Genomic DNA, 27,889 nt, shown 5'->3' on the forward strand with positions numbered 1-27,889 from the left:
AAAATTGGCACACACATAAAGAAAGGGGGAAAGCTGGCTTTTAAAACTTTATCCCAAAGCATACCTTTTTCTTTTTATTCCTATTAAACATACAACCCTTCCACTGAAATGAAACATAGAAAGAGTTTCCAAATATTTTATAATTCTGAATGGATTTCCCCAGTGTAACAGTAATAATATTTTTACAGTTAAAAGATCCACTGATTTAATAAGTGTGATTTGTGTATTTAGAAAATTCATTAGAGCAGACATTCCCCAACATTTTTAGATTTATTTATTTATTTAGCCTAATTTGGGTACACCACTTCAAAAGAACGCTTAGAGCTTCCCAGTTCCTTAGTCACTCACTAATAACATCTAATAATTAATAAAGACATGTAAATTCTTAACTCCCAGAACTATTCCAAACTTACTATCTGTACGCTTCATGTCATGTCTCACTTATAGATATCTGCATTACTTTGTTTCATAAAATGCTGAAGGGACACATACTTATCTTGCTCTCCACCAAGAGTGAATATTCAGGCACGATGCAACCAAAGCAAAACTAAACCCAAGCCTGAGCAAACCTCTCGTCCAGGAGCCCACAGAACTCTCCAGCCAGCCATGGAGGGGGGTTTAGGTGCTTCCACTGCACACTCAGGTCCCTTCTGCAAATGTCCCCTGCCCACATGCTTGTGTCAATGCATGTTTGCTCCTGTCCACGTGCTTGTACCAATGCCACCACACAGAAATGCAAGGCAGGTGTCAAGTGAGTACTTTGGAGTGGTCTCATTAGTACTAATTTTTACAATTTTGGGGAAGCCAGGAGGGAATGAACCAGCAAAATGTGCAGCTGTGACATGAAAAGGAAAGGCCCATTTTAAGAGTAAATGCAATGCTTGGGACAGCGATTCCCAATGCATCTGCAGAAAAAGAAGGCACAAGCAAAGACCTCACCCCCCTTCATAACGCCACCACCCTTTCAGCTTCTGCCTCCAGAGCTGCTAAAATCCCTCTCCTACAGGCAGAGACCATGAGGAATAACATTAACTCAAAACATCTTTTCTTGAGGCAAGTAGTATTATTGTGTCTGCTCCTCTACTACAAGTGTTCCTGTCAGGGCTTTGTGTTCTGCAACATTTCCTTGTCATATTTATTTGCTTGTTTTGATTTCTGGTCTTCTGTCCCGAGGAAGACTGCCAAAACCCTAAGTCCTGTCTCCTACAAGTGCTGCTAAGCCTCGGAAACAGGGTATGGGATTTCCACACATGGCTCAAGTCTCCATGTTGATAGAAGTTTACTTAAGAAATACAACTTGCATAAAGTTTTTTATTTAAATTTCAGTGGACTGAACAAATGAGGCTTGAAAGAAGAAAGAAAATAGCCCTACTTCCCTAAATAATAGCCAAACTGAGATGGAAAAAAAAATACCAGCACAAAAACACCTACTTTTTAAAACAAAGAACTTCCTTCCAACTTAAGCGCTGTGAAAAAGGCTGAGATGATTAATTTACAGTCAAGACAAACAGGGCCACTTAGCTGAACTCATGTTTGTTTTCCCAGGCAAAATTCATCCATAGCCAAAGGGCCAGTGAAGCAGAGTTCCTCTACAAATTTTTATGACAGCTGAATGCATTTCCTACCTGCACTTCTCTTTTTCCCTCTTAAAGAGATTTTGCTGGGGTGTTTTTTGGTTTTTTTTTTTATTATTTCCTGGAAGAATCTTATGGAAATTGTATGGTAAATGAAAGCTGTGTTCATACTTGGTCCGTGCTTACTCATGTTTCGTGGCGCAGTCCTGCTTTGGCCATGCCTGCGTTGGTACAGAAGCCACTTTGAGCCCCTGTGACAAACGAAGAGCTCCGGGCAGAGAGGATGGACCGCGGCCATCCCGCCCTGTGCTCGAGTTACGGGCAGGCGTGTGCCGGGAAGCCGCCCCCTGCATTAGTGCTGACCGGCTGCGGGGATGGGCTCTTAAGGTGAGCCTCACTCCAGTGGATATGAAACTTGCTATTGATCACAAAGCCAGCCCTGTAATCGATAAGGCACAGACGTCCTTCCTCCTCCATCACGCAAGCAATCTGTCTGAAAATGTGAAAGCATCCTTTTTTTGTTAAGGCAAGGTTTTGTGATTGTCTAGGAAGCAGCAGACAAAAAGTTTCTTGTAAATGCATGCAAGTGTTGTTGCAGTTCTATTACACTCTGGGAGGTTTGGCCATGCCCCTGAGCCCAGCTCTTCCCATGGCATCTTCCTTTGGCATCAGCCTCCCTGCCCATGCCTTGTGCACTGGTACCTTGTTGGTGAGCTCTTGGCCACAGCTTAACTCACCTGAGCACACCTCAGCCTGCATTTCCCTGCAGACTACTAAAATCATCTCCTAGATTCAAGTTCAGGGCAATGAAGTGTGCTCTTACACATCTTTTCAGATAAATTTGGAACATTTTACTTCAAATATGAGCAACATTGCACTTGAACACTTCTCACTTCAACAGACAGCCTGGCACCAAGGTGGGCATGCTGTTTTCTGAGTGCTCAGAGCAATAGCACATTCTCCACACCGGCTCACCAACAGCTCCAACATATAAAAGACTAGAAAGCTTGAGGTATTTAACACTATACAGCACCTTAAGTCCTACTTAAAAGTCAAGGTTAAGTATTTTGGCAACAGAATTACAAACCAGCCTTCAAAAATTGGACATGTGAGTGGTTCCCGTTCAACCAGAAACTGAGCCAGATCATTTTTGTTCATCTTTTCAGGGTACAGAACACCTGACAGAGCTAACACTTGTTCTAATTCCTTAAATCTTGAGAAAAAAAAATCTCCTGCTCTTAAAATAATCTACAGACATTCACTCACACTCTCATTTTAAATAAGTTAGTGCACTTTTGATTAAAAAAATATTTTCCACCTCTATGCGTATATGATAAATGCTGTTCAAGACCACAAATTAGTCTCCTAAAACACCACACTTACCCCAACTCAGCTGAACCTGGAGATGGCTTTAAAAAGTCTGGTTTGGGGCTATTGCCATCAGTGGAATTAGGAGTGAAACCTTCTCTTCTAACCAGATTCATCATTTATTTACGTGGCAGTAACAAGATCATAAAAGAGCCAGCAGGGTAACAATATACAGCCCAACTGTTTACTGGGTACCCTCAGAAATGTGACACACACTCTGAAATGACCAAGAAGGGAGGGAGAATCTGGAAAGCAACTCCAGGGCTGGCAGGAAGCACATCAGGATTCTGGAAGTGAGCTATTTCCAGCTTTACCCTTCCGCCCCCACACCTTGGATGTCCCATCACTCAGTCCCATGAAGAAGTACAGGAATGAATGGCTGCAGCTGGCTACATTTTTGTCAAACACTTTTTTCTCCCTCAAAAAACAGGTACATGTGAAGAAACCAACCTTCCATGTTTCCAAATCCATAAGTTAAGAGATAGCTTTCAAAAAGCCCTTTTGCTCCAGCAGCAGTGCCCCTTCCCCAGGCCTGCGTGTCTGTACCATCCGAAAAGAAGCACCCACAAGTGGCTTTGTAGGCAGCAGCACCTTGTGAAGGGTCAGTAGCTGCAGTGTGCTGAAATAGCTGGGGTTGGAGAACCACATTATTCACAGGCAGCAAGTTAACATCCTTTACACTTTAACTGGGAACAAGACAGATTAATACCTCCATCACTGTTGTGGTGTCATCAAAGCATCAGCCAACAGGTTATGGATCAGTGAAAACTCCCAAACTTCTGGCAGCCAGAGCTGATCTCAAAACCAAAATGAGAGAGCTTTTAATAACTCAAAAATACAGCGTGATGGTTTGGAACAGCAGCTTTTCATTTCAGCAAGTTTATATTACAGTATATGTCTCCTTGAGCTAAGAGATCATTTGTTTAAATTACTTGATTATATGTAATGATTCTCCTCTTATAAAACAAGATTCAACATTGCCACTGGGGGAGAGGGCGGAAACAGCACAGAAATTTAACAAGAAAGAAAAGATATCATACAACTCTCACTGTAATAAAACATTAGGAGAATTTTTACTTGACTGTTGAAAAAAAGCAAAGCTAGAAATATGTTTTACCCCAGCTATTAACACTAACTCTTTATTCACAGAGTATAATGTACAGCTTTGATCAAGCTATAGGATCCACATGCTCACAAAATATTTAACATTAAATACATAGCATGGAGTTAGTCTCCAACAATTTATGCCATTGCCTCCTGCCACTCTATGTTTTCCTAAACCTTGGAGTTTGATTCATATATGTAAGTCAGATTATTTTATATTTAACCTAATAGGGACTGGAAATAATTTATTTAAAATGCTAGAAAGTGTATGGTTTCAAAAAAGTCTTTTACACTTTTCTGGATGGAAATGAGAACAAAAATTCAAATTTAATAAAATCTGAGAGCTGGAAAAGTAAAATCATTTACCACCGAATTGGAAAGCAGCTTACACATATATTATGAACATTTTCTGAAAATATCCCACAGGGCAGACAGGAAAAATAAGAGCTTACCTATCTGCCTAATTTTTATTCTACAACTTTTAAGATGAAAAGGATAGCTCTTGTCTTTCTACACTTAATTGAGCTTAACTGAGGGAAGAAAAGATGGACCTGCTCCCAAATGAGAAGAGACAGATAGAAAGTGATGTGTTTATCCTGTTGAAATCATTTATCAGTCTGGATCTTCCCTCTGCTTCCCAGAAGCAGCTCCTGGTTGCCCACCCTCATTTGGCCAAATTCAGCTTCTCCTGAGCACCCATGAGGAGGAGGAGGAGGAAGCACATCTTGGGCAGGGGTGGTGCTGCCCTCCTGCTTGCAGTGTCTGGAGCAGAGGGTGCTGGCACTGCAGGTGCCACCTCCCCACAGGACACTGCTGATCTCTGCTGCCTGGGGACACCCAGCTCCTCTGCAGGAGCACGTCCTGCCCAGGGAGCAGGGAAGCAGAAAACACAACACAGAGTTACTCAGTCTAATATAAGATTCATTTCTAAAGAAAATAAATAAACAAATAAAGCCCCAGTACAATAATCTCCCCATCATTCATGTTTTATCATGAGCTTAATCCTGAAGGCCTTCTGTTTCTGGAGGCTTAGATAGTTCTGAATAAAAATTATTTCTCATTTAATTAAATCTAACATTTACATATTGGACAAGAACAGGAAACACTGGCTATAAAAATGCTTTCTGACCACCCAGCCTCACTTATCCACAGCACAGTGGCTGCACTATGAGGGGGGAGAACCACAAGTGAGAACAATTGCACTTTTGAAGAGAGCTGTTGGTGGTGTAAACACACAAACTCGAGGAGAAAAACCCTGTTCATAGTATCCCTTCCTCTGCTCACCCCCAGGGGACATTATCACTCCTGGACAACACCCACAGCCTTTGACTGTGTGTCCAACACGAGGTGAGAAAAGGACAGATGTTCAAGAGCCAAAGCGAACATGCTTGCATAGAAGGGTGAGCCATTATTAGATGTCAAAGCTTTCACAGGTAATTTTCACCATATTTTAAGAAAACAGCTAAATCTACCCCAAACATGGATATTTCTTGTGCTAACCATCCAGAATATTTTTTGCTAATATGTATCAGCTCAGTGATGTCACCAACCAGGTAATATGATGTACTTGTTTGAGGTTTGGTTTAGGAGGTATCACAGATCCACAGCATAAATACATCTAGGTGTTAATGTATATTTGTACACATACCTGCAACCTCTTTCTTTTCCTAGAGAGAGCATCTGATTTGGGGAATCTATTTAGAATTTTTTAATTAGCAATCAGTTTTACACGGTCAACAAATATTTTTCAAAACTTAAAAGTTATTTCCTGGCTACAGTTGGCTTTTCCAATAAGATGGCTTATAGATACACAATTGGTCCTGCCAGGCATAAATTTGAAATGAACAAAGAATCATTTTCACCCTGATTTACAGCTGGGATGGCAAGGCAGGGTAGCCACCTGGGGCAGATGAATTTTCTTGCATTCCTGTCCTGCTTAAACAGCTGAAGGCTTCAAAACCAGAAATAGTTGCAACAGTATTTCAAGTGGTTCCCCACACTACCATTGCTAAACATTTACACTTTTAACTTATTAGACAAGAAGGAATAAATAATAAATAAAACAGTAGCAAAGTACCCTAACAAACAACATGTTTGTAACCTCACAGAAATCCCCTTTCCCAGCTCCCCAGCATGCAGTCCTTGCCATGCTGAAACCAAACTGCTGGAAGAAGAGCCCAGCTCTGTGGTGCCAGGCAGGAGCAGCAGGGTGACCCTGCCTGCATGGGCAGGGGTGCCAGGGGACAGCCAGGCTGCTCATCATCCTCCTTCTCCACATCCCCAGCATCCAAACCTACCCACACCTCTGCCCCAGCTAATGGACAGCACTGCTTATTGTGGGCTAACACACACTCACCCACATCTGTATTAACATGCACAGCACCTTCCTCTTCCCTTTTAATGTTCTTTTTATCTTAATAAAAAATGTTATTTAGCATATTTCTAAAATATTGATTTGTATTCTCCAGGCGTTTTAAGCTATGAAGCAGATTAATATCAAGTATAAAACAGAAAAATTAACTATACTGCCAACTTTTCAGAAGCAATGCAAATATACACCTTAACAGATATATCCAGGTTGAAAAGCCAATAAAATAAGTAAGGAGAGGAGTCAGCATATCTATCTTCATTAAGTTTGACTTCAAATACTAAAGATGGGAGTAAATCATCCCCTGATGCTGTGGGCAGAGCCAGATTAATTATAGCTGTTTCTTCTCTTTCCACAGGCAAGGCTCACTAAAAGATGCTGAAGGCCACTCATAGGCCCATGGTCACACAGAAGTGTCACAGCCACAGTCAGCACAGTGGCCTCCAGCAGCTCTGAGCACAGCTAAGGGGTAAAACAACAGTGGTGAGACATACTTGATCTCGTATGAAACCTGCTAGGTCAGCATTTTTTGAATCGACACCTTTGGTTTCATGTGCTCACTTGTGTTAGGGAAATAATCCCAAGGTCTGCTGTGCTTTACAGCCAGAATCACTCTGGGATGGGAGTAGGGCAGGCTGATCACCTCTCTGGCTCTGGGTGTGCAAGGAGGGCACATTTGGTAGGTTGCAGAGCCTTTTGCCAAGATACCAAAACTCCCATTTGTTCCCTTTCTGTCATTTGGCCACTCACACCACATAAGAATGAGCAAACGAGAGGGCTGGGCAGATTTTCTCCCTGTGGTGTACAAAGCTAGAAGGCACCACGTGCCACCAGCGCCCACCTGGCCAGCCACTCTGCCAGCCCCACAGCCCTTGCAGGCAGGCAGGCAGGGAACCAAGTTGTGGACTTTCTTCCCTCCTGGCCACTTTGGGAATCAGCAGTCTTATCTCCCTAAGCCAAGGAAGCTGGGCACAGCAGATGGCTGCCAAAAAAAAACAAAAAACCACCCTAAACAAAAATAGAAGGAAAAGAAAGAAAAGAAAAACAATCACCCGGCTCCTGGGTGGCACAGGCAGGAATTTTGTTGCCATCCCCTAGAAGATGCTCAGATCTCCTGCTGTGGCTCAGTGTTGAACTCCCTGCCACTGCTCAGGCAGTAACAGTGCTGCAGGACAGACATTTGCCCAAACCCTCTAGGAATAGCACCAAGCCAAAAAATGTAAATCAAAAGTAGCAGCCCTCAAAGCTGCCTGGCAGGACTGGACAGTCTGGGCACTGCAGCTCCCTGCAAGTGAGAGGCACTCAACAGCAGAGAGCACATCAGCGCTCAGGCAGCACTGGATACCAAATTAGCGGTCTTGAACCTATACAATTTGAGAAATAATTAACTGCACTGTGAAACACTGTGATAATTTCAAGTATTAAAAATGTAATCTCACATATTAAGATGAATTTACTAAAATCAAATCAATAACTCAGTGTCCTCTCAATTTCCTCCAGTCAGCTAATTTAATTAATCTTTTTGTTCACTTGGATATAGATTTTAGATTTGCATTTTGCCATCAGAAAATACCTTGTGCAATAGTACAAGATCTCCACAAAGAAAATAAATTTTTACACGGATTGGATTTCATTCCCTTAAGCTGAAATTCTGATCACTAAGCAGCAAGAACACTGCTGTAGCACACAGGATATCACTCAGGATGTGACAGTTTCCTCTTGTTTTAAGCTACTTAAAAAAAAAAAAAAAGTTCTTCTCAAATTAGCAACAGAGTATTGCTTTTGATTAGCAGCAGAGGGACTGTGACCACACTGGGCCCAATCCAGTAATTTACAAGTTTTGCTTTTAACTTTGATGGAAATTAAATGGGAATTTAACTCAGTGCAGCAGAATCGGTTCCTTGAAATGCAGTTCCAGCGTTAAGCCCGTGAGTGCATCCGTGCTTTTCCTCCCCAAAGCCCTCTGTGCTTGCACAAGCCCCTGATGCTGGCTCAGCACTGGGGCCTGTCCCCTGTCCCAATGCTGCTCCACACCGTGGCACGAACAAGGTCACAGCCCTGAAAGGCACAGGAGTGGGCAGAGCCACTCACACCTGGATCCTCCCAGAGCTGGACCATAGAAGAAAACACCCTCCCCATGCCTTCTTCAGGGTACAGCACCACATCATTGCTCTTGTAGAGCTGTATCAGCCTCCTTGTTACTGGCTTCTTTGGCACTAAGTAAATTGTGTAAATAAAATAATCCATTGGTGCAGTTGTTCAGACCCCAAACTGGATTCTGGGGGGAGTACTTGAAAAAATTCTGCTCCGAGTACTTTTATCAGGGTCCTTCCAATACTATTTTCAAGTGGACCTTAAAATCAGGCCCATCTTCTCAACCTGTGCAATCCTGATAACTGAGCTTGAGAGGGTCACATCCTGTATTGCTTCAAAACTCACTTAGCCTTGACTCTCCTATATTTGTCTTGGTAGGACTTTGCTTAAATAACCCATTTGTTGGGCTAACACAACATTTTGCTTGGCTTGCAAGCCCCATCTGGGTAAATGCACATTTCCCTCATTTCAGTTTTTGATAATTTTCTGCTGTAGTAATTTAATTGAACTTACAAGGATGCTTGCAGAAGTTTAAATGAGGCATATTTAGAGCTTTCAAAAATACATATAATTATGCACACCTACAGACTCTAAGGAAAAAATAAGAAACAAGAACTAATCCTGAAGAGCCCAACAGGAGATTTGCAAAGTTTTTGTTTAACACCAGCAGCTGTATATTTGGAGTTTATGGTAGGTAAAGGACTTTTACAGAACTGAGCAACATAGCATTTTTATACTGGTACCACCCCATTGCTAACTGAACCCACCACAGTGCTTGCAACAACTGAAGCAGTGCAGTTTGGCCAGTCCCTCTCCATTCATAAAGATGGAATTTATCAGGTGCTTTAAGAACACTTAGTGCATCCACATGTCCCATCCCTCTCTGAAACACCAATGGGAAACTCAGCACTAGCAGTGTTACACAGCAGCCAGTTGAACTCAGCAAGTTTCACACATTTAATGCCAGTGGAAAAGTCTGACAGACGGGTGCAAACCAAAGTCTTAAAATTACCCTCATAGAAGTCAATCATGCACCCAGAAAGTGAAGTGAGAGATTTTGTCTGCTTAATGAGAACAGGGGGGCCAAACACAGACTCAGAGTAACAAAAATCAATCTTGTGCACAAAAAAAAGGACAAAGGGGCAGGTAGGGCAGCAGAGAGGGGAGGCCCAGGTTGACAAGCTTCTCCCAAAAGAAGGGCAAGTTTTTCCTAGGAGCTGCAGTAGCCCGGCAAAGGTCAATGGAGGAGGCAGAATGTATGTCATCTGAGGCATAAAGTATTGCAAAAGTAAAAAAAATAAAAAGCAAAAGGGAAAGAAGACTTGGCTGGACAAAAATCTAATCCTACTACTATTAGGGATTACAGGACCTCTGGGTCAGCAGCAACTTGAGATCAGCGCTATCACAACTACCTGTGCCGTGCTGAGAGCTAAAACCAGAGCAAACAGCAGGCGCCACTTCATCGTTCCTGGCCCCTACCCCATCGAACCCAGAGCAGGATGTATAGAAACACCGAGACACTTAGGAACACAACAGAGGGACATCAGCCATCTCCAGGGACACTCTGCCTACCCTCCATACATATTTTGCGTCTTAGAAAGTCAGCGCAGGCCAGCAATCCCCATAAACAAAAGAGTCCCCGATTAGAAGAGGCAGGTCTTTTGTCTGTGAAGCAAGAGCCCAAAAAGGAGGAGCGAGGGTGGCAGGCGAGCGAGCAGGGCGGCAGAGCCGGCCCAGCAGCGGACATCTCGGCAGCGCTCCTGCCGCAGCAGCGCCGAGGTGCCGACCCAGGGAGGGGGAGGCAGCGAGCCGGGACCCGAGGGGGTTTGCTGCAGTATTCAGACCTCGGGCTGGCGTGCTCCAGGGAGCGGCAGCTCGGGTATGTGGAGCAATTTAGGTGGAGGCTGGCAGGCGTATTGCACACGGACTGAGACTGCAGTGCACCACCAAGGCTGGGAAGGGTCGTGCTGGTCCAGCTCTTCTCTTCGCAACCTCATCCGAGCCCCGAGCGACACGTGGCGCGGGAGCAGGAGGCCACAGCAGTGCCCCCCGAGCGCTCAGGTGTCCGGCTGCTGCAGGGACCCCACCATCGACACCTCTGGCAGATGGCCGCCCCCGGCCTCAGCCCATCCCTCACAAAAATTACATAAACTTAAACAAGGCAGGGAAGGGGCGGGGGGAAGAAGGAAAACAAATCAGGATCATTTCAGAGCGGTACAAATAGGAGGCTCCGCTGGCTGCAGGAGTAACCAGCTGATGCAATTATGCTGGCGGCCGGCAGCAGACCATCTGCCCGGCTCCCGGGTTGCTGTTGTTGCAGTCTCAGCGGGGCTCGCTCCCAGAAGAGCGGGGCCCCGCGGCCGGGAGGGAGCCGGAGCCATCTGCCCGGCCCCGGGCTGTTGTGCCGCCCGCCGCGGGCGCTGCCCCGGGAGCCCAGCCCGCAGCCCCGGACACGGACACGGGGGGCTCCCTGGCCGGAGTCACCGGGCAGCTGCGCTGCATTTTCTGCTCGCTCTCCCATGCCACCACACAAACCGGTTGTGGTTTTGGAGCATCTTTGTGCCTGTTTGTGTTTAGCGTTTACGCTGTGTGTATGGGGGGACAGCCCCTTCCTTCAGAGAGCTGTGGGGACACTGAGGAAGCACTGACAGCCACCCCATTCCACAGAGCTCCTCCAGGGCTGGGCCCGAACCCTGTACCCCATGATTTATGCCACGGTGAGGGTGATGACTGCCACCTTCATTTATATTTTGTCATTTCTATGTCAATAAAACACAAGTAGAAAATGACACCCAGAGGGAAAGGGATGAGCTCTGTCAAAGAAACTTGACAAGAATGCTGTTCTGAGGACTTCCACTCCCACTGCAGGTAGCTACCTTTGCTAAGGCACGGCAGGCACATTTGATCTTTCTGGAGTTTTCCCAGTTACACCATGTCTATTCTGGGAGTATGGGAAGTGCCCTCCGTCACCCAGGGGTTGTGCTGGGTATCACCTGGAGCCAGGTTTCAGTAACAAGTCTGCTCTCACTGACAAGGTTTCTACAAATTTGTCAGGCTCAGATGGAAAGAGGCAACAGAAATTGTAGAATTTTTTTTACCTTTTTAACCATATCAAGTCCATACACCTATTGCTGCCACAGGCTCAGTCTCTGAGAATTCATCTGCTATCAGTTAAACAATCCACCGTCCAAGTGGGTTGCATTCTGAATTTGAGCTTTCAGTCCGCAAAAATGTATACTTTTCCACTCCCAAATTAATTGCTATTCAGAAAGAAATGAAGTAGGGAGGGATGCAGGGCTGTGCCAATCCATCTCACCACTTCCCCCACACTGACAAGTCCCTGGGCACTGAGCACAGCAAAACTTGCCCATGGCCAATTTCCTAGGCCATTATTTCAGGACTGGCAGCTTCAGGAGGGACACAAACTAAGGGACAAAGTGCTTCCCTCATCCCTTGCTCCCCCCAGCCAATGCCAGCCCCATCCCATCCCTGCAGCCTTCAGGAGTGCTTCTCTCTCTGAAGCTAAAACGAGACCTGCAGTGACAAGGCTGATGAGCCCATTAAAAAGTACTAACACAATATGTGGATGTGAGTTATCAGACCACACTTACACTTCAGCTTTAATTTAGACAATGCCTGGAACTGTTGTCAGTCACAGCTGAACTGTTTATCTCTTGAAATGAATAAAGGAAAGGGAGCTCTGTACATGGCCAGGACTGGCCCAACATATCATCACATCTCCACTCCCACATGCTGCAGCCTCTCCCACACTGCATTTGTCTGGATGAGCTGCTCACCATTTGCTGAAACTCTCAGCAGATTTGGGGGGCTCCCCTCCTTCCTTCACCCTGCTGTTGTTTGTCAAGGTTTGGGACCAGAGCTACCATTGACCAGCACCCTCTCCTACTGCCTGGGGACACCAGCTCAGACTGGTCCACCAGCAAAAGGTACATGCATAAAACCCCGTTTCTGGTGGAAACCAGGCTGAAATGCTGCATGTGACCTCATTTTTAGTGGCCATGTGTGTATCATAACCAAGGGCCAAATTCAGTGACAAATCTAAGTCAGGTTATGCTATGTAATAAACAATATCCTCAGACTACCCCCTCCTTCACATTTTCAAGGCTTCTTTCCCCCTTCTTCTGTTCCTTTTCCCAAAATGAAGCTGACTGTAAAGATGGGCTGGGAATGCTGAAGCAGATCTGCTGCACTGCAGGGAACCCAACAGGAGGCCAGGCAGGGGCCAGAGCACCCAACAACAGTGGAACAAAGGTAAAAGTAGGAGTGGAGTGGAAAGCCTCACACCGTACCTAAAGGAGTAATATGGTTATTACTATTCTATCTTATGACAATGCAAACCTAGAGGTACCTGGGCAAAAATAACTCCCAATTTCATCTGCCATGATTATAACCTCCACCATGGGATGTCACAGTATATATAACACAGAGGTAAAGAGAACTGCCAAGTCTCAGGATACAAATGGTTAATATCGCCCACTAAAAACCACCCTGATTATAATGAGTCAAGGAATGAAGGGGATTAAAGTAACTTAAACTGAAATCTTGTCCTCCTGTAGTGATACAGGTTACAAAGAAAAACCATAGTTCTGATACTGCAGAAAAACTTGTAGCGCTTCCTCTGAAGGAGGGAAATTCTTCTCAGGTTTGTTAGCACCGTTCCTGCACTCCTTCCACTCACTAGTTTTGTCCTTGGGCCCACACTGAAAGAGGGAACAAACATCACAAGGAGCCCAGCAAAGGGCATCATCACCTGCTCCTGCTTATCCCTTAGTGCCCAGGCTGGGAAAGGGGCCCCAGCACCCACAAACCACAGGGGCCAACGCCAGGGTAGTGATTCACTTTGTGGCACAGAGTGTAATAAAAAGCTATTTTAAGATTTTTATATGCCTTCAAATAATGTTCTCATTGCTGTAGCTACCCAGCATAAACTAAATAAAAGCTCTAATCTCTAAAACACAGTACTTTTTTTCCAAAAGCATAGAAATGGGGAAGAATGTACAAACCAAAACAAGTAGGTATACTTCTTGTGGGATCTGCACTACAGAAGAAACACAGAGCAAGTCTCCTTCTCCCTAGAGGGTCTTTTTTCAAGAGGGAGAATAATAATAATGTAGTAATAATAAGCACTTATATAGCGCTTTACATTTTCAAAGCACTGTGTAAACATCAACTAATGGGACACAGTAGAATAAGTAGTGTCTAAAATGAGTTTATGTACTGCATTATATTTTTCTACAAAGTGGCTGGTTTTAAAATTAAATTCCCCCACATATTGATACTAGTGCAAATGAATCTTCTTTAAAGAAGTGTAACAAAAACATTTTTTCATTAGTTACCCTCCACAGCCTTCCTATTTCCAAATTTTGGCTCAAAGCAAATTGTTTAGACAGTTTCATAAGTGCAAAATGCATTTTACTTCATAAGAAGAATAGGTGTGCTAACTGACTGCTTAGGGTGATATATCAATACACTTGTAGGCACACATCAGTGCTTTCCAAGAGAAAGTCACATAGAAGATTTGAAATATTTCATAAAAGGAAGTTTTTAAGAGAGAAACTGAGAAATACAGAGAGCTGGTACTATTGCTGCCTTGTAGACAGAAGAGCAAGGCAACCAGCACCTTCTCAGTAAGAGACTGCACAGCAAGGAAGGAAATCCCTATACTGGAGCTGGAAATCAAACATCACTTTCCATTTTATACAACAGAGTTAACAGCAAAAACATCATCTGTAATAGGGAAAATGAAACAACCATGAAGCAAATCCAAATATTATGATCCGAACTATAATATTGGTGTTATATTTCACTTTCACCTATCCAGCATCTCACAGTGTTTAATAAATTCACTCTACTTTCCAAGGCAAAAATGTTACATCCTCTTTGCATACAACTGAGATAGAAAACATTGAGAAAATATTGACACTAAAAAAAAAATTGACACATGCTCATTCTTCCAGAAGCCAGGGCAGAGGCAGAAGAAAAGGCAGGAGGGAAAAAATCTGACTTCAAGTCTCTTCTAGTAGCCTGGAGTATCTTACTATTTTGCAAACTTATCTTTCTTTATTATCAATAATTTGCTTTATAGCAAACCCAAGTGCTTGTCATGAACCAGAGCCCAGCACACTACAGCATGTGAGCACAGAATGAAAAGGCTGCACAGGACTGAAGCAACTGAGGAATGGTTTGGTTTTTTTCTCGTATTCTCAAGCTAGGAATCAAACACCAGTCAAAAATGCCATGCTGAATGTATCTACCTTTAGGCATGCGCTTAACTGTAAGTATGTGAGTAATCCCAGTGGTTTCAGTTTTGGGGATTTTAATAGTTGTATGGTTTTCATAACTACAGGAAAAACCCTTTCCAACAAACTGCCAGTGTGACTCCCTGTTGTACTACACCACAATTACTGGAACATATTTGGTATTTCTCAAGAGGTTCAGATAATGAAGAATCCTCCAAATTTTCTATTAGCCCAAACTTAGGAATTCAGCATCAGGGAGTTAACAGCAGAACAGACAGTATATGTTAGGTATTGCAAAATAAAGAGAGAGAGGCAGAAATATTTATAAAAATATAAACTTTTTTTAAGTAAGGTTGTTTGAGAATCCAGACTGTAGCCCAACCAATGCTATTGCACGAGCATGCTGAATTAAAGACCTTATTCTCCTGTATTCCTTCATAAGAGATAACATTTCTTCATATTTTCACACCATAATGTTTTCTGAAATCTGAAGAAGATGAATATTAAATAGGAAAACACACAAGAAACCAGTCTCTTTTATTCTTTGATGTGCTATTGGTTTAACACTGAATCGCATACTTCTACTAAAAACCCACATCATTAGTTACACTTACAAGGAAATGTTTTTTAAAAGCAAGGAAAGGTACAATGTTGTGGTTGCTTCGGGATTTTTGTTTGTTGGTTTTTCTTCTTGGCAAACAACCAATTCTTTTACTTCATGTGACTATAAATAAGCAAATGGGGGAGAAGGGGGGAGGGGAGACCCTTCCTAACAGGGAAAGCCATCAAAATTTGCTGTATCAGAATTATCCTAGTAAGAACACAGCAAAAGGCACTGCTGCAACTCGAGAGGCCAGGCTGGCCACCAGTTTTGTGGGCCCAAGGGCACTAGGTGCTTCGGGCAGCAGAGGCTTTGTCCTCCACAAAACCACTGTTACACTATAAGCCCAGGAACGTGAGCCAGCCCAGGCAGGACAATCATGGGACATGGTGCTGTTTCAGTCAATCACAGTCAAAATTTGCCCCTAAGAAAACAGACTATAAAGCAGCCAAAAGAGCTGGAATTTACCAGAGTATCTCCTGTCGCCCAAACACAGGAGACAGACCAGCGTCTGACATTTAAGTGCCAGGATTAGCACAAGCACCCACTTGGTGGTGCGGGCCCCATGGTGACACAGTCTATGGTGCAAGCTAAAAGCAGAATAACAAATCTCCCTTTCCCTTGAGATACATAACCTAATTTCTTAGTGGCATTATTTCTACTATGTTAGAATAGAGAAGAAAATTGTTCTCCAGCAACGCTGCCTCATAAAAGGCTGCTGCCAGCAACTTCCACCAGCACAGGAGCAGTGAAAGATGCTGGCTGAACTCGGTCCGGGTGCCTTCTCCCTCCCTCGCAGCAAGAGCTCTCTCCCTGTCTGCTTTGCATTCCTTTCAGAGCACAGCAGCCTGCTTGGCTGGGAGCCCCCAGCCAGAGAGGGATGAGAGCAGCATCCAGCCACTGCGGGGGCACAGCACCAAGCACACCACAGCTCACACCTCTGCTGGGACATATGATTTGTCAGGAATGGCAGAGAGCACCAAGCACTTGCACAGCTTGAGCCTGTTCTTCATAACTTTCAGTGAACTTCTTCAGGCTGTACTTGTGGCTTTGCACCCTGTGCTTTCCTACAGATTTGAGCACTTGCTTCAACAGCCATCATTGCTGGGACACATTTTCAGGGGGCTCACGACCCACCCATCAGGCCACTGCAGACACTGATGCACACCCAATTCCCACACAAGGGGCCACAGCCTCCCCAGCTGAGGTTCTTTGCATGAAGGTTTGACCCAAAGCAAGGGAACTCAGATACTGATAAGGAGCTTGCCCTGCCCTAACACACCCCTGACCTGTGCATGGCCAGCAGAGAGCTACAGAGTTACTTTTCTGATGGACTGGTAGGTCAAATCAGCTCTGAAGGAAGCTAGGAAGGCAGCAGGACAAGGATCCAGAAAAAGAGAACTAACCCCATCAGATCTGCCCTCACCTGGAGCAGCAGTGGGCACAGCCATGGGACTGGGCCAGGCAGCCAAGGGGCAAAAAGCAGTCCAAGTGTAAGGTCATGGCAGCCTCAAACCAACCAGAATTCATCTCCACGCTACCTTCCAGAGCAGCGTGTTTAACATATACCAATTTGCAGACTTCATTTAATCCAGGGGCTGGTGTTTGTTTCTCCAACATGGCAACATCAAATCAAGAAAAGTTTCAGAAGAAAAACTTGTTAGGATGTGCCAATTAAAAAAAAAAAAAAATCTAGTCAAATCAGCAGTAGACAGTAAGGAGAGAGAAGCAGAAACATTCCCCCTATTAAAGGGGCCAACTGCCTTCAGCTTCCCAAAAGAGTAGGATTACCACATCCCCTCCCTGCCAGGGCCTCAGCAGCTCCCACCATGGGCTGAGCAGTGGCTGAGGCTGGATCCTGGGCTCACTGTCCAGCAGACAGGCCCACCCTGCCCCATCCTCCCCTGCCTGCTTCCTTCCCTGAAGGCACCTCCAGGGTTGTACTCATGTTCTCCCTAAATGCAAGAGCAAAACCAGCAAAAATTCAAAAGAGGAAGAGCAAGCAAAGAGGCTTCAACCTGGGGAGGAAATTTTACCTGTAAATATTCCCTGAAAGCAAAACTTTCTCAAGCTTCCCAAGCTCCACGGTGGGAGAGATGCTATGGGAAGAGAAACAAAGCTGATAGAGAGATTTCACCAACATTTTCTTAGGCTACAGATATGTAGGAATCATCATGGCAGTTTCCCTGCCTGTCCCACAGTTGGACTATTTTCCTTTGAAACCATCATCATCTGTGCATAAATTAAAGATCAAGTTCTTGGTGGCTACCTCAAGAAATGTTTTTATTAGGTGGTTTGAGGTTTGGTAGGAGACAAGAATTTACAGCTGGCATGTGCACCACCCCCAGTGCTTGGACAAACATGCAGGGTGGAAGAGACCATGTGCAGCCAGGCAAGACATTATTCTCCCAAATAAGATCTGCAGAAACAATATTTCGCTTTCTAAGGTTCATTTAAAAGGAGCTTTCCAAGGGCACTCTAAGGGACAGCATAAAGAAACAATTTTGCTTCCTTTTACCTTAACACTGTGGGACAGAAAGGTTTCAGCATCCTCTGCTCTGGAGGCAGCCAGGACCTCCAAAGCCAGTGAAGACAGCAATTTCCCTACCTGCTTTTTTGTTTGCTCAAGTTTTGCACCACATTGGCTTTGCTTGCACCAATCAGACAGCAGCAGGTTTTAAGCCACTAGTCTGATGTCTTCAGCTGTGCCACTGACTGCTACGACAGACAGAACATTTCTTGGATGGCCGTGTGCGAGGATATAAAAACCTCATTTATAACTTGGCATCTCAAGGAAGACAGGGTGGTACAGCAGCAGGTGACAAATTAAAAGCTCATTTTTCTATGCACTTTCTTTGGAGCCATATTTTGAATACAGACCCACTGGTAAGGAGGGAAATCATAGCTCAGATACACCAGGAATTCTCCCAAAGACAAAATGCATATTTTCATGAAGAGGTATGTCAGAGCAGCCGGCAAACCTCATTTGTGAGAGAGCTGCCTGTGTAACACCAACAGCCTCGCCACCAAAGCTGCATCTTGCTGCCAATTGCAGGGGGTTTGTCCCCCCAGGCCCCTGAGCAGCAGCTCCTGCTGCAGCCGGGGACACTCGGCTGTTCAGCCTGGCAGCTCTGCAGGCAGGGCCGGCAGCTCCCAATCCACAGCACCCTCGGGGCACTGCAAACCAGGCACACCACGCCTCTGCCAAGCATCTCCCAGGGGTGGGCTTTTTCAGACCCTCACCTTTGAGTTCAGGCTTATTACTGAATTTACTTATATTGAGAAGAATGAAAAAAGGAGCTCTATGTTATGTGTTTATTTGAGGCCAAAAATAGTAATCAAAATAAATCAAATAGGGGTTCTAAAACAAATCTCCCTTATCTGTTATCAAGCAGGGAAGAAATTAGGATAGAAAACACCCTTGAAATGATAGGAACCAAGTCGGTGGACAAAATTCAGTACAAGATCCAAATACAAGCACTCAGAGTTTCATTATAAAATGGCTCATAATGTATTGTACCATCCTCTTCAAGTATGCTCAGAGTCAGACCAAAGTACTTCCTTATCTTGAAGAAAAAGAAATAAATCTTTGAGGCAACAACTTTGGCACTCAGAGTCGCCTATTACATTCTCCACATAGTATCTCTGCCAGAAACACACTATCTTTTTCTATTTAAGTCTAGTATAAACATAAATAAGGTGCAATAACACAGCCCTCCTTCTCCGCTTCCCCATCCTAGTATTTTCAACACTCTGCCACATCCCACATGCCCTCTGGGGGAACAGCCTGGTCAGTAAAAGCAAAGAAATTATGAAGGGCAAGGCATGCCATTTTCCTAGAAATAAAGGAGGCCGTGAGCAAATTACCTGACCTAAATGCAACCACAGAATTCAGCAATAAATAATACACAAGCTTGGCATTACTATGTAATCCAGTATCTCTTTACTCATGTGAGTAATCTAATGAAGCAACAGAAAGCTGAGTAATAGCTTGCATAAGTAAATTAAAACAAAGCTATGTTTACCTATCAAGCAAAATACCAAGAATGCTGCTGCTTTTTTCAGTACAGCAGGCAGGCTTCCTCATCAGAAAAACTTCCTTGCATTTTTACAACCGTGTTAGTTGGCCCAACAAAAGATATTACCTAATCCTCTAAGCTTTCTCTTTCATTTACACATGAACTCACATCATATACTGTATGTATTTGTCTATAGTCACATAGTAAGTGTTGAAAGCCTAGTTTTTCCAGTTACCAACCTGATCTCCGCTTCCCTGCAAAATCCTGAATAATTGTGAGTCCTCACAGGCCAAGTTCAGATACTATATGATCCTAAGATAGTTGTAATGCCAAGAACTGATGACCGCAATCACACTTGTCCTCAAATGCCTCTATATTAAAAAGAAAATAAATATATATCACAACAAATGCAGCAAAGTCCGGTCCTCCAGGCAGGAAAGCACTGTCACTGTCTAGTAAGAGCAGAAAAGCTATTTTGTTTAGGTTATTTGTATGTCTTGTGGGGTTTTTTTCTGCTTATGCATAATCACACACTTTTCCATGGAGCTGGAGTAATTTTTCAGATCTGTTCCTTCTCTCAGTCTTTGGATTTAAATTTACAAATAATACAGATACAGCTTCAGGTAAGTCAACCTCCATACCAGAGCTTTGCACCTGATCATCAGGCACCCTCCATACCCAAAGAGCAGCAACAGATTTCCTACTTTCCCCATTTTATTCTCTCTCTGTTTAGCATTTCCCTTTCCCAAAACATGAAATTCAGCCTTCTACCATGATTTTTCTCTACCTCCTTTTAATTTGCCATTTTTTTCAGACGGGAAATTGAAAGAATGCAAAAATCACAGTCACTTTCTCTCACACAAATCTGTACCTGCTTACAGGGACAGGTATTAAACACAACCCAGGTCTCTTGGGTTTCCCCAGTTTTGGTTTTCCCATCTAGGAGCTCCCACAGCCCTGCTGCATCTTCTGCACCTTGAAGCTTCCCAGTGCTCCCCTGGAAATCCTCCCAGCAGCAATCTCAGAGTCAGCAGAAGGACCAGGAGACACTCTTCAGCATTAGATACTGAATGACTATTCCCATCAAATCTCTTTGCTGCCACTGCTCTTTCAATTGCAGTGCAAGGAATAAGACTAAAATCCAACGTCCACCAAGGCCTGTAAGAAACACTACCACAAAAACAAGAAAGAGTCCTCACCCTACACCTGATAGAAGCCTACTCACTGTCTTCCAACAAAAATCTCGATTAACAGAGCTACTCAGAGATCTTAGACTTAAACATACAACCCAATTCCAGTTGCTATCAAAGAGAAAAAAAATGTACTCACACTAAAGACAGCAAAACCAGATGCACACCCAACAAAGTATTTCATCTCTATGTTCCACCACTGCCTTTTTAAAGCACATAGCAAGTCTGTCTTCATTAACATTATCCTTATGACCACTCAGCTGTCCACCATGTGAAACAAGTTCCAGCAATCAGCAGATGGATGCTTGGCTAACCTGCCTCAGTAGTAACCCAGAAAAACCTCATCTCAGCCAGGTGAGGATCATCAAGAAATGGACAGAGCCACAGATATCAGTACCAGCCATGGTGAACTGTGCCTGGACCCTCAGCCCAGTCTCCAAATTACCTGTAGGCAAATACTACGTAAACCCAGTAACAGCTTTTGTGAGTCCAATCGATTGAGTGGTTAAACTTGTACAGTCAGCAGGCAACCAAGGGAGGCATATATTTTAATGGTAGATGTGGAAACAAAGGAATTTTGATTAGCCTTGGGACTGGAGGGGGTAAAAATACTGGTTTAGGATTTTCCCAGGATATGCATATTAAGAACTTGTCTTTTTGCCCTCTGTGTAATTTTTTTTAATATTTGGAAAGCAGAATTAGGCCACATTTGACCAAACCTCCAGAGCCTAGCAGGAGCCAACAGAGACTAGAGTACAGCGACTTGTTAATTCTTGTACTTTTACTCATAACAGGATTTCACTAGTGAACAACACATTTTCTGCAGTGCTATCAGAGGCTTAAACAAACTGTTCCTCTACAAGCTGGGATCTTTCCCTCTGCTTCGCTTTAAAACCTGAATGCATTGTTTACGTTCTCTAATATGAACGAGAAATAACTTCTGTGTAAAGAAACTCCAACTGTTACACTTCTGAAGCAGCCTTCGTTATCAGTGCCAGACTCAAGGAGAACATGACTGCGGGTGATGCTACAAAGAGAGACGAGATCAACCCTACTAGAAATTGCCCAGGAGAACACACAGGTAGGGTGGGTTTAAATGAGATCACGACTGAGATTATTTCACCTCCAGCATACCCAAGTGAGCCCTTCAGGTCTCCTGAGTGGCCTCTATCCAGCAAAGGAAACACTTCTCTGCCACAAAGGCTGCCTTACATTTGTACTTGCCACGAAGCTGCAGTAGCAATAAGTCCTTTACTGTTTGTTCAGCTCTTGAAAGTCCTGTAAAGCATTCACCATTCACCTGTCACACTGCACAAACTGAGCCCTTTGAAATGAAAATCTAAAAGTAAATGTGTTAGTCAACGGCTGCTGCTGCAACAAGAAGTGAGCCCCGACAGCAGCGCGAGCCTTCAGGCAGGTAATTCACTTCAACACGAGACCAGCGAACAACAGTATGTTTTATTTAATTAGGATGAACAGAAGAGATAAACCTCACAGCAGGGTGGGTAATGACAACATTTCAAAAATAATTCATGCCCAGGTAACAAAAGGGCATATTTCAATTACATAGAAAAGCTAAAAAGTTGACTTAATACATCCAAAAGGGAAGATGGAAAAAAATTATTAATTGTACTGCATATGATTAACAAGTGGCATTTACAAGCTCTACAAATTGGTCTTTCTATTGCCTAATTCTGTGGCTAAGAAGGATTTCTAAGCAAATGCAAACAATATAATGAAGGTACCTATGGCTAGATTCAGACGGGTATTGCAGTGCTACCCGAAGTAAGTCGTTCTGTGGAAAACTAATGCCATCCCACAGTACCACAAGATTTGTGAGCCCCTTCCAAATGGCAACACCCAGTTTCCAACATCATCGGGTCCCTTTGTTTACATTTTTGAAAATAAACCATTGCAAGAGGTCAAAGCCTGAGCCTTCTGTAGCTAGAAATGTCACAAGAGACCTTTTAGTCCCTGCACATCCTTCTACTCCCCAGAATAATGTGACTCCAACGAGCCACCATAATTCAGTGCTGCACATATATATACATCTAGGTGTTGTCAAGAAGATGTAGTGCTTAAAACTCACATCACCTTATTTGTCTAAAAGAAAAAGGAACTAGCTTCTCTCCATTTACTAGTGAACATCAGGAAAGAAAATGCATGAGAATCTACTTCTGGGCTCTAAGAGTATGTGGAATAAATGCACACAGGGCTCAGAGCTGGTCCTCACTTGGCTCCAGCTCCCACCAGCACTCTCTGAGTCTGTGTCCACCAACGCACACACCAAAGCCAGGCCCTCCCCTCCACCACCATTTGTCAGTCGAGATTTAGCAGGAGTCTCTAATAGGTTTTATATTAGTCATATTTCATTTCTCCAGCACATTTACTAGGATACAAGAGAATATAATAGCCACGCTTTTTCAGAGGCATTTATGGAGAACATTGATGGAGTGATGAGGACCTGATATAGGCATTTTATAAGACAGTCCAATTATTGTGGGTAATTAATAATCTTTTGTGTAAGACAATATTATAATACATACGACGCAGGAGACTGAGAGATTATTTCTTTTTCAAAAAAAAGTGCGGTTTTCATTTTTCAAATGTTGTAATCATCTAAAACTGATTTCACAAATTGGAATTGGAAAGCAAGATAAAAATTAACCAATTCAATAAAAATAGCCAAGTAAACAATTACAAGTGCACTTATCAAACAGAAGTAAATATTAATTCTACAGTATGAGAAAGTCTCATTCACAAAGCCAGCAGGTGAAGTAGGGTTTTTAAAATGTTTACTGTAGTAATTGATCACTGAGTACCACCTCAAGCACTCAATTTAGTTAATTTAACCAAGCTTAAACCACTTACCCACGTTTAACCTAAAAGTTAATTTGGCACCAAACAATAGATAAAACCAAGCCAAAGCCACATCTACGATAAGACAATCTGTATTTACACAAGCTTAACGCATCTACAAAACATCATTTTTATATCCAATTCAGAGGATGGCATGAACATCTGCTTTCACTTCAAGACATTAATTTTCAATTATTGAAGAAAAACAAAATAAATCCTGACAAATTACTGGTAACTGTAGAATCTTTTGTTACTCTATTAGTTTATAATAGTAATTTAGAAATCCTACAATTAACGTCCTACAAGAGGTCTCTGATTATTTTTTTTGTGCGTGTCATCTGTAACAATTCAGCAGTGAATGATGTTCTTTAACTTGCACAGATTGTACACAAATATTTTTTAAGAAAAACATAGGAAGAATTCTCTAAGAACTGTATAATGGTAGTTCCTCTTCTTTTGGCTTTAGACATAGCATCACTAAAAAGATGAGATTTCTATTTTCTTCCTATTTATATTTAAACATTTTGTGTTACCGTTCCCACTCTTTTCAATTTTTGGCCATGTTTATTCGTTATATTCACTGAGACCAATGGGAACAGGCCACAATTAAAAGGTGTTTGCACACAGGCAGGAGTTTCAATCAGTAAAACCAGTTAAATACCACCCAGATCCCGTCCACAAGAGCATACCAGAGGGAGAGAAAGGCAGGAAAATGGGACTTGTGGAGTTCAGAGGAGAACGCTGCTAGGCTTGTAGCAAAATACACAGGCAAAAATTAAAAACTGCAGGCTAATCCCTGAAGGCAGTGCTCGGAATACTGCATGGATTCAAACGCTCTCAGGGCACCAGCCCCACAATGAAACACCAACATCTCCAATTATTCCTAATCCCCCAAAAGCTACACTTGATAAAGAACAATCAAGAGCATAATCTTATTTGATATGAGTTTTATCAATTTTAGCTGCTGCTTTCACTGTATCAATAAAATTCCACCGAAACTTGAATGAACTGTAAAATTAAAGGATAATCGCACAAGTCTCTTGTATTTGGCAATTATGATTATACTTGTCAAAATTTAATTTGTAGAATGTACTGTTCCAGTACCTTCAGGTTCTTCTTTATCAACTGGGAAAAAAGGAAAATTATATCTTTAAGACAAGTATGAAAGACATTGTTACTTCCACAGTCAACTCTGTAACTGAGCTCCGACATTGTATAATTGACTTTGCAAGCAGAACAACAGCAATATAACAAAGAAAATGTCAGTGTTTTCACAGCGCTAATCTATAGCACTAGGAGGGCCTCCTGCTGTCAGCCAGAGCTGACAATACAATAGCTTTCAAAGGGATATTACCATCATGCTTTTATTCTTGACATCAATCAAGACAAAGAGAATCCTTTTCACAAGACATTCAAAATCAAACCTTTGTATGAGCAGATAGGTAAAACAGCATTCCTTTAAAGAAGATCATTCATAGCAATCAACTAATTGGAACTCAGCAAATGGTTGAAGTATTTTTATTTACTTTGCAGATAACGAAGTAATGAGCAACCCCCCTTTTCTCTTCTTGACTGACACAAATGAGGCAGGTAGGGTGTGAATCAAAAGTTTTTATCAGCATTTTTTGCCAACAGAAGGCAAAAAAATATGACAGCAATTCTGCAACTTCAAGTAGGATAACAAATCTAGAGTTAATTAGTGCATTCTTTTGCAAAACAGTTTGATTACCAACTAGCATGTTTATGCACAAAATACCCCCGCAAGCTGACAGCAATTTGCAGAACTGTCAAATTCAGCAGCCAAAGTGCATCTGATGTTTAAAACCTTGTGCCAGTGCGAGCCCAGTCGCACAAATGGCAGTCCAGTAATGCCTCAATTACCATTACATGGGACTGGAAATCCCCAGGTTGCTGTTACCCACATCTCAGCACTGCGCCTTCCAGAACCACCACCAAGCATGAGAAGCTGCAGTTTGAGCAAGGGGAGGAAGGAAGACCTGCCCTCCTCAGCCCCCCGAGTGGACTGGATGCTCCCTGCAGCAACCAGCACCAAACAAACTTTTAAGGACACCGGTGTTAATATCGGTGCCCACCAGCCGTAATGGGGGACAAGGCAGAGTGCTTTGACAGTGACAGCTGTGTTATGTTCTGGGGTTCAGGTCCACGTGGTTTTAACAATACTGAGTAAGGAATAACTCTTCCTTACAGAGAACTGAAAAAGCTCTCAGCAGTTGAGGTTACTGGCAACAGGGCAGGAGTCTGTGCTGAAGAAAATTACTTTCATGGGCCCTTCATCTGTGATGTGAAGTAAAGCTTCAGAAAGTATTTTACTCCATCACTGCTACCACCACATTATCCCCTAGGTGTTTATTTTGTAAATCAGCAAAGACTCAATACTCACACTTTTATTCCGTTCTCATTGGTGTGAAACCACCTTCCTTTAAGCCAACATTGTCCCCAACTACCAGCTGTAAGATTAGTGTCTTCAAGTTTGCACAAACTAATGGTCCAAACAAATTAGTGAATTGTATTGCAAATCATAAATCCCATGTCAAGGATAAGCTCAGGGCTACTGCTGGAGTTACAGCTGCAGGAATTACTCTGAGTTTCTGCCAGGCTGAACCTGAGACCTGACAATACAGCACAGGGGCCACCTGACCTGCAGCTGTGCTGGCATCCACTGTGGGTTTGCTATCACTTCATTTTCAATAACGTGCATCTAAGACTTGTCAACATTCGATACTTCTGTCAAAGTCAATCACTTCTTTAAAGTCAGCATCGCTCCCACTAAAAGTGCAGGCAACTTGCTTTTTGCATGCAGAATAATCCCTTCCATCACAGTCACAGACTGATCCTATTCTAGTGAATAATCTTTCTGAATGAAAAAGGATATGTGAATCTCGTAGTGGTTAATAAATACCAAAGCTGCTATACAAAATGAAATAAAAGATGGAAAAGAGAAAAATGTTAAATTATTTTAAGTCCTAAATGCCACACATATATCCACGTAATTTATGCTTGTTTTCTTCTCAGTTGAATTGGGAAACCTATGACCTCAGAATGCCTTTATTTATTACATCTCAATTATTTCCATGGAAACGTGTACTGTGGCAATCTACTGGGTTGCCAGCTCCCTAGACCACAAAATGTATACAACGGACTTTTTACAAGCAGAAGATATGGGTGAATAGAAAGAAATGAAGAATTTCTTTATCCTACATGCACATATCAGCTGCCTCCTATTATCTAGAATTTCACCCAGATTCAGCTCGTTCTTAGACTCCCCATTAGGCAGCTCAAGCTAAGACCTGTAATTTACATCCAGTTTATGCTGAAGCTGGAAATAACATTTTTTTTGTGCCTAGAGACCTCAGAAATATTTAGAATCTTTAAAAACTGGGCTTCACTCAGCTCACTGTTGCAAAGACCTTCTAGATATTTCTGCATTACAGGGATAATGTTTCTCAGCTATGACTTGCCAGTAAGCTACCTGCTTTAATTCATAAAAGTGATCATGTAAATAGTGATTAGTTCTATATCAGAATTAGAGTCAAAATTTCATTATAAAGTATCAACCACTTGCAAGAAATATTGCTGCCTAAAAGTGATGAGGAAGAAAACAACAGAGTAATAAATCGTAAATATCTAACATTGTATGTCACAAGATGTCAAGGTTTACTAAATGAGCTTCTAGAGCAAATGCTGTTTGCACTGGCATAGAACTATTTCCTGAATGTTTAATGTGACACTTTAGCACAGGAAAATATTTTAAACTCCGGAGGCCTGGCCACTAAATGTGATCCCCTTATCCGAGAGAAGTCATGACCCAAGGCCTGCTCCACTGTTCTCAAACTGTGATTCTTTCAGTTTCAAACAATGTATTTCAGAGCATCCCCTAGAAATAGCTCTATCTCTGCCCTTTCTTCTGCCCAGAGACTGTAACCAATTACTGAAGTAGCTCCTTTAGCAGATTGTCCGGGATTGCAGAGGGTCACAAAGCCACGCTGCAAACCTGCCCCACAGCACAATGCTAAAAGGTGCTCTTAGTTTGGGGAAAAATGATTAAGGGGGTATTAAGTTGTTACAAAGATGAAGGACCGACTCTTACAAAAACTTGATAAACATTTGAAGCACATACAACTTACAGTTCAATTATCTACTAAAGAATGGATATTTCGCAAATATAAAAAAGGCCTGGATGGGGTTTCAATTTGTTCTTTAGCTGGTCGATTAACTGCATGCAAATTTTGTCCACTCAAGAGTTATTTAATTACAAAAGCTTTGGACTTTTTGTTTCATCTTCTGGGCATCCAAAGTTCTGATCCTTTTGTGCTTCTACAACAAAGCCTCCGGTCCACCGAGTTTGCGACTTCTGCTTTGTGCAGAGGACAATAAAACCTTCCCCAACATCAGCTAACCTCCTCGTGGCTGGGAGCGAAAGGCTTCGGGAAT

The 27,889-nt window shown here is 42.9% G+C and overlaps 1 protein-coding gene across 2 annotated transcripts in view; it reads right to left on the reverse strand.

The window, feature by feature from the left end:
• Window positions 1-27,889, reverse strand: part of ZNF423 (zinc finger protein 423) — a 225,724-nt gene that overhangs the window by 196,396 nt on the left and 1,439 nt on the right. The gene's annotated exons all lie outside the window — the stretch shown is intronic.

The sequence above is a fragment of the Sturnus vulgaris genome, chromosome 12, assembly GCF_052056855.1.
Source record: "Sturnus vulgaris isolate bStuVul1 chromosome 12, bStuVul1.hap1, whole genome shotgun sequence".
NCBI classification, from domain to species: Eukaryota; Metazoa; Chordata; class Aves; order Passeriformes; family Sturnidae; genus Sturnus; species Sturnus vulgaris.